Below are 7,933 nucleotides of genomic sequence, written 5' to 3'. Positions count from 1 at the left end.
GAGGACCTAATGCATCAAGTGGAAGAGCTTATGATAATATGGTGTGATCATCTCACTCATGGCAGAATTGTTATTCTGAGAGACCTTTCATAGTTTTCTATCTATATCTAATATAGATATAATTGATATCTATATCCATCTAATAGCCATATATAATATAGATATAATCTAATATACATTATATGTGTTTTTTATCACTTTTATTCTGGAATACTTCAAACATTTAGAAAAATACGGAGGATACAGAGAATATTCTAACCATTACTATTTTCTTCTAGACAATGCAACATTAATAATAGGTGAGTACAAAGCAGATTCTAGGATACAGTCTAAACACTTTGGAACTCTGGGGGTAAATTCTTTGACTGGCATTTATTTTCCAAGCAAGGATACACAGTAACTGCAGGAAAAACCTGGAAGTACCCAACAGGATCCATCAGAGCCTACAAGGCCTTGCATTAACTATTTTATCTGTACCCTAATGATGACTGTGCACAGCATCATTGTATGATAGTGCCTTGGTGGGTTCACACCGTGCATAAGACCTCACAGCATCTCCCCATTTTATTTAGACAGTTTCACATCTGTTTGGCCTTGGACATCAATCTCTTTTCATGCCCTAACTTCCAAACACACTGAATTGTCAGTCAGCTAGCCTACCCTGCCACAGTCCCTGTGTCTACACAGCTTGCTGATGGTGGAAGAGTGGAAGAGAGACAAAAAGAATTAATTACTCCTTTGGGCATGAAATCTAAAGGATAGGTAGGAGCTAGCCAGAAGCAGCCCAGGGGAACACATGGCCAAGACAGGGAACAGAATAACCTTTCCTAACCACCCTTCCAGAACAGTGCTCTTCAGTTGAAATATAATCTGAGCCACATAGGCAATTCAAAATTTCCTAGTAGGCCCGTTAAAAAAGTAAAAAAAACAGCTGAAATTAATTTTTAATAATATATGTTATCTAGCCTAATATATCAGAAATGTTATTATTTCAACATGTAATCAATATGAAAATTATTAATAAAATATTTTGCATTTTTATTCATACTGAGCCTTTGAAATCTGGTGTATATTTTACACAGCAGCACATCTCAATCCAGATTGGACACTTTTCCAGTGCTGGATGGCCTCATGAAGCTAATGCTTACCACATTGGACAATGGAGCGCTAACCTACTCTGTTTTAATTTTCTTCGTAGCATTTATGGCTATCTGAAATTAGCTTGCTTATTTCTTTACTCACTTCGTTACTCATTTATTTTTCTCTGTCTCTCTCCACCAGAATATGAGCTTCATGAGACCAGGAACTTGGCTGACTGTTCAATTTCAGATGGAGATAAAGGCACTCCGTTCACGGTAAGCTCTTGTTACATGCTGGTTGAATAGTGAATGAGCAGAAGGTATGAGGGCCTGGAAGTGGGAAAGATCTTGGCATCTTGGATGCCTGCAGCATTGTGAGAAATGGAAACAAGAGTGTGAAGGGATGTGGAGGAGGAGACAGGGGCCAGGCCTAGTTAAAGATGCCTGACATGCAAACATGCTGCTGTCTACTTAGAAATTTCCCTATTCTTTAACATCCAAGTTAATGCCATGTCAAATGAGTAGCTTTCTCACATATTTTCCCCAAACAGGGGACATCTCAGTTTCAGTGCTCACTAGTTTGGACAATTATTTCATTGGTTTACACGTTGATCTTCCCTAGTGGAATGCAAGCTCCTTGAGAACAAAGCTTAGGTTATGAACACTTTGTGTTAATTTTTCTGTGCTCAGTAAAATGATTTTTAACATTTACCTACATTGATGCATGTCTTAGTTATTTATTCCTTTTTATTGCTGAGTAGCATTTCATTGTGTGGCTGTAACATTATTTATCCACACACTTATTGATGAACATTTGGGTTGACTCCAGCTTGGAGCTATTATGGATAAATTTGCTATGATCATTTCTGTAAATGTTTTTGTGTGGACATATCTTCCTTTCACTTAAGTAAATAACTAGAAAGAGAATTTCTGGGTCATATAGTAACAATACTTTTAAATTTATATCAAACTACCAAGGCGGGCGGATCACGAGGTCCAGATATCGAGGTCATCCTGGCTAACATGGTGAAACCCCGTCTCTACTAAAAATACAAAAAATTAGCCAGGAGTGGTGGCACGTGCCTGTAGTCCCAGCTACCTGGGAGGCTGAGGCAGGAGAATCACTTGAACCTGGGAGCGGAGGTGGTAGTGAGCCGAGATCGCGCCACTGCATCCCAGCCTGGGTGACAGAGTGAGACTCTGTCTCAAAAAAAAAAAAAAAAAAAAAAAAAATTCGTGTCATTTTATATTTTCATGCACAACATATTAAAATTCATATTAGAATTCACCAATACTTGGCAGAGTCTGCCATTTTAATTTTAGCATTCTAAGGGGTATGCTGTAGGGTCCATTGTAGTTTTAAGTTACAACTAGTAATGTTGAACATATTTTTCATGTGCTTATTTGCCATTTGTTTATCTTCTTTAGTAGTGTCTGCTTAATTTTTTTGCCTATTTTAAAAACTCAGCTGTTTGCTTTCTTGTTTTTAAGAGTTCTTCACATATTCTGGACATAAATTCTTTGTCAAAATATATATATTTAACATAGTTTCTCCTGAGTATGGTTTGCCTTTTCATTGTCTCAGTGGTGTCATTTGAAGAGCTAAAGATTTTAATTATAATGAAGTCTAATTTGTTAATAAATTTTTACAGTTAATGTGTTTTGTGTTTCTTCTAACAAATTTTTGCTTATTTCAAGGTCTTAAAGTTTTCTTCTAGAACATTTTTAATGTAGCTGCCATGTTTAAGTGTAAATCCATTTTGAGTTTATTTTTGTGTATGAAAATATTCATTTTCTTGTGACTATCTATTTCTCTCTCTTTGTTGAATAGAATTTTTCCCCATTGAATAGTTTTGATATATTTTTGAATAATCATTAATATGTTCCATTGTTCTATATGTCTCTTCTCATACCAATAACACACTATCATGACCATTGTAGCTTTATAGCAAATCTTAAAATCATGCAGTATCAATCACCTGATTGTATTCTTCTTTTGTGAAGTTTGTTGGGTGTTCGAGGTCCCATAGTTTTTTCATATAAATTTTACAACCAGCCTGTCAATTTCTAAATAAAAAAGCCTTCTGGGATTTTGTTTGGAATTGTGTTGAATATATGAATCAATTTGGAGAGAGTTAACATTTTAATAAAAATAGTATAATTTTCTGATTATGTCTTCATTACTTGCTTCTCAGCAATATTTTATAGTTTTTAATGTATAGATCTTACAGGTGTTTTATTAATCTTGTCTTGGGTTATTTCCTATTAAGGAATGCTATTATCTTTATTTAAATTTGCAATTATTTGTTGCTAGTATATGGAAATAAAATGGCTTTTGTATATAAGCCTTATTGAACTCCTTTATTAATAGGCTTAATTATTTTGTATATAACTTAGGGTTTTCTATGATGTCTGCCGATAAAGATAGTTTAACTTCCCTTCCCATTTTTATGTATTTTATTTCTTTTCCTTACTTTATTGCACTGGCTACTACATTTCACACACTGTTACACAGAAGTGGTAAAAGCAGGCATCTTTACCTTATTCCCTAATATAAAGGGAAAATATACTTTTTTAAATTATGTATGATCTTAGCTTTGTGGAGCTCTTTATCAAGTTGGTGCTGTTCCCTTTTTTTTTTCTAGTTTGCAGAGTTTTTATCCTGAATGAGTTTTGAACTTTGGCAAATTATGCTCTGCATTTAATAAGATAATCTTATTTAAATTTTTTTTAGTAAATTAACATATGAAATTTTACTCTTTGATTTTAATGTTAAACTAATGTGTCATTCCTTAGATTTACTGTATTTTGTCATGTTTACATACGTTATGTGTGTCTATATGTATATTATCGTTGTATGTATCACACTGTATATATATATACACACACACATATTTATGTGTGTGCATGTTTATGCATGTGAAACGATTTGTTAATATTTTGTAAATTTTTTTTACCTATAATCAAGAGGGATACTTTGTTCTGTAATTTTATTTTATTATAATATCTTTGTTTTTGTCTAGTTATGGTAATAAAGTTAACTTAGCCCCATTAAATTAATTTGGAAGTATTTTTCTTTGCCTTACTTTTATGAGAGAATTTAATTACAATTTCTTCCTTAAATGTGTGATAGAATTAACTAGTAAAGTCACTTGGGCTACAAAATTTTCTGTGTGGAAAAGTGTCTAATTACAGCTTTAATTTCTTAGATAGATATAAAATTATTTGTGTTTTCTATTTCATCTTGCATCAATTTTAGTAATTTGTTGGCATAATATTGTTCATAATGTTCTCTTATTATTTTTAGTGTCTCTTGGATCTGTAGCAAATTCCTGTTTGTTATTCTTGGCACTTGCTATTTGTACCTTCTCTCTTTTTTCTTGATTTACTTTATTGTCTGTCCACATTGTATTTCATTAATTTTTACTCTTTTCCTTTTCCTTTGTTATTTGTTATTTTTTCTTAATACTTTCTTCTTTGCTTACCTTCTTATTGTAAAAACTTATAATAATATTGGTTTGGACTTTTCTTCCTTTTAATGTAAGTATTTAATGCCATACAGTTTCCTCTAAGAATTCTTTTAGCTACATGCCCCAGATTTGATATGTTGTATATTCATTTTCATTTATTTTAACATTTAAGAAATCTTTTCTAATTATTATTATACTTTCTTTTGGACCCATGTTTATTTAGAAGTGTTTTGTTCAATTTTAAATTATTTGAGTTGTTTTAATGTGTTTTCCTGGTGATATTTCTAATTTTATTTTATTGTTATTAGAGAGAAAATTCTAAATTTATGGAGACCTGATTTACGGCCCATCATATGGTTTATCTTTGTCAATGTTTCATTTATACTTGAAAATGAAAGATGTATTCTGCTATTGTTGGGTGGAGTGTCATATAATCGTTAATGAAAGCAAGTTAGTAGTGTTTTTCAGGTCTTCTATATGCTTACCGACTCTCTGTTTTCTTGTATTGTCTGTCACTGAGAGCTGTGTTAAAGATTCCAACTATGATTGTGGATTTATCTATTTCTACTTTCAATTCTGTGGGATTTTGGTTCCTGTGTTTTGAAGCTCTGCTACTAGGTGCACATACAATATTAAGGAAATGAAAACATTATACATTTTAGGTGAAATTAAATCTAATGAAAACCTAGCTTATTATAATTATTTAAAGTCATTGGAAGTATCTAGAAATGAATATATTTGTAGCATATATGATGGAACAATGATAAATGTCAATATTACATAAAGAGTTCATGAAATTTAATAAATAAGTGAAATGTTGAAATCTCTATACACAAATATGCAAGGAATATGAGAAGACCATTCACCAAAGAAGAAATTCCACCAGTAAAGAAACGTAACAATACATGCTAAACTTTTGTAGTAATCAAGAGCTATAAAATAAAACAACTGTGCATATTTTTGTCTGTTAATTGACTAAGATATCTTTAAAGTTTTAATAACCAGTGCTAGGAAAGGTACAGTGTGATTACACTCTCACACAATGATAGTGACAGTGTTAAGTGATTTTAATAATGTATAAATAAATGCAGTCTGAAAACAATTGAGCCACATCGATTAAGAGCAATAAAAAGTCTCATGCATTCATTCAGCGTATTTTTTAGTATCTATCACATTTTAGACACTGTGCTAAGTGATGGGGATACAACCTCTTATTGAAGAAAAAATTCTGTTCTATTGGAACTTAATCATAATTTTGGTCTATATCCCTAAGGAAATAATACATGTGTGGCTCACATTATATAAGTGAAGACATTTATCATGTCACATATAACTATCAAATTAATTAGAAACAAATCAACTGTTCATTAGCTAAGTGAACTACAGTACACCAACACTTTGAAATATTATTCTACACTACAATAATGTTATTTATTCATTTGTTAACTAAACAGACATTTATTTATTATAAAATAAGTGCCAGGGACTGTACTAGACATTATGGATATAATGGTACACAAGACAGAGAAATTCTTTGCCCTCAAGAGGTTTAAATTCTATAATACAAATGTAATGTCATAAGAGCTAGAATTATTTCAAAAGGAGTATATAAAATAAATTCTGATTCTATGATTTTAATTTTTCTATAAAAATATAATTGGAACCTAAATAATGTATTATTTTTTTAAAAAAAATTCTGTGTAACAGATTACCATGCAAATAGTGGCTTTAAACATCACACACATTAATTATCTTGCAGGGTCTGTGGCTCAGGAGTCTAGGCACAGCTTAGCTTGGTTTTCGGCAAGACAAAAATCAAGATGTTAGGGGGCTGGATTATCATTTGGAGGCTCAACTGGGGAAGGACCTGTTTTCATACCCACTTAGTGTGCTTGCAGAATTCATTTTCTAGCTGCTATAGGATTTATTACAATTTGCATTTACAAAGCCAGCAAGGAGAGCAAGACTCTAGAGGAAATCTGCTAGCAAAATCGTCTTACTAATATAATGTAATAATGGGATAATGAGATTGACATCCCATTACCTTACCATGAGATGTAAAACCATCATTAGAATGACATCCCATTGCCTTTGCCCTATTCTATTGAGTACAAGCAAGTCACAGTGTTACTGAAACTCTAGGGGTTCTGTTTAGGTCATAATGCTCACTGCATAGAAAGCCAATCACTGAGACTCTGAGTATTGCCAAGGAAGAAGGCTTTAATAGGGTGCTGCAGTCGAGGAGATGGGAGATCAGTCTTAAATTTATCTCCCTGACTGAGTAAAATTAGGGGTCGATATAGCAGGCAAGACAATGTAATCATGTGTGGGAAAACAGGAATTAGGGAGAGGTAAGGATGAGAAGTTGGTCAATAGGAAGCAAGTGGTCATCTAAGCAATCATGATGGGTGAGGGGTCTGGCATCTCACTGTCCAGATGCAGTGGTCTGGTAAGTTTCAGCTCCTTGACACTACTTGGGAGACCTAAACCTTGGTTTCCTGAGAAAGAAACTCAGATAAAACAAATGTAACTTTCTCATAAGACTGGGAGGATCAATGTCTGTGTTTATTCAAAGAAACCATAAACATCAGTTCTGCAGGAAAATTGGGCTGGTTTCAACAGGTCCTGGCTACATTCAACAATAAAAGGGAACAGTACAAGGGCATGGGTAAGAAGGCAAGGGTCATAGAGGGCCAGCTTAAAGACTGTTTGTCATAGTAAGTAACTGTAATGTTAGGGCTGGAGTACTACAGAGAAGCTTCTAGCCTACTTTTTAATATTTATGGTAAAGTTGCTATGCTCTTCATAATAACTTAACACATATTAATTTTCAGAGGCCATAGCTAACCATTTACTCTCTAATTTACCTGTTATCAAACCTATCTTATCTTAATGATGCAATCATTTCTTTTAAGACAGCCATTTATCCTTGGTTTTTATTTTTTTTTTAATTATGTCTCTTAACTAATAAAGCAGTAGTCCCCTTTTCTGCTGCTTTCATTAAAAAAGCACATTATCTCAGCTACAGATCATTATCAGCATTTTCTGAGTTAGTCTTGGAAAATAACCACTATTTGTATTTTTTTTTCTAAGGTTGTTGATTCCTATGATTACTCAGTATCAGTCGTATGCAGCCTACTGCATGGCTGGTACCTAAACACAGACAGACAGAAATGGCAAAGGTAGTCATTTCATTTGGGCATGTCTTTGTCAGGTGAGAAGCAGAGGCACACTGCACCAGGAGCAGACAGAGCTGTGTGCCAGGAATTAGGTGTCATGAGAGAGGCTAATAGTGAACTCACATAATCCTTCACCTTTCCTCCTTGACAAAGATCCAAGGAGTGAATGAGGGGTGGGCCTATCTAAGTCCTGATGATTAACTTA

This window comes from Pongo pygmaeus, chromosome 15, assembly GCF_028885625.2.
Source record: "Pongo pygmaeus isolate AG05252 chromosome 15, NHGRI_mPonPyg2-v2.0_pri, whole genome shotgun sequence".
Classification (NCBI taxonomy): domain Eukaryota; kingdom Metazoa; phylum Chordata; class Mammalia; order Primates; family Hominidae; genus Pongo; species Pongo pygmaeus.
The sequence above is the reverse complement of the archived record's forward strand: the minus strand, read 5'-3'. Positions refer to the sequence as shown.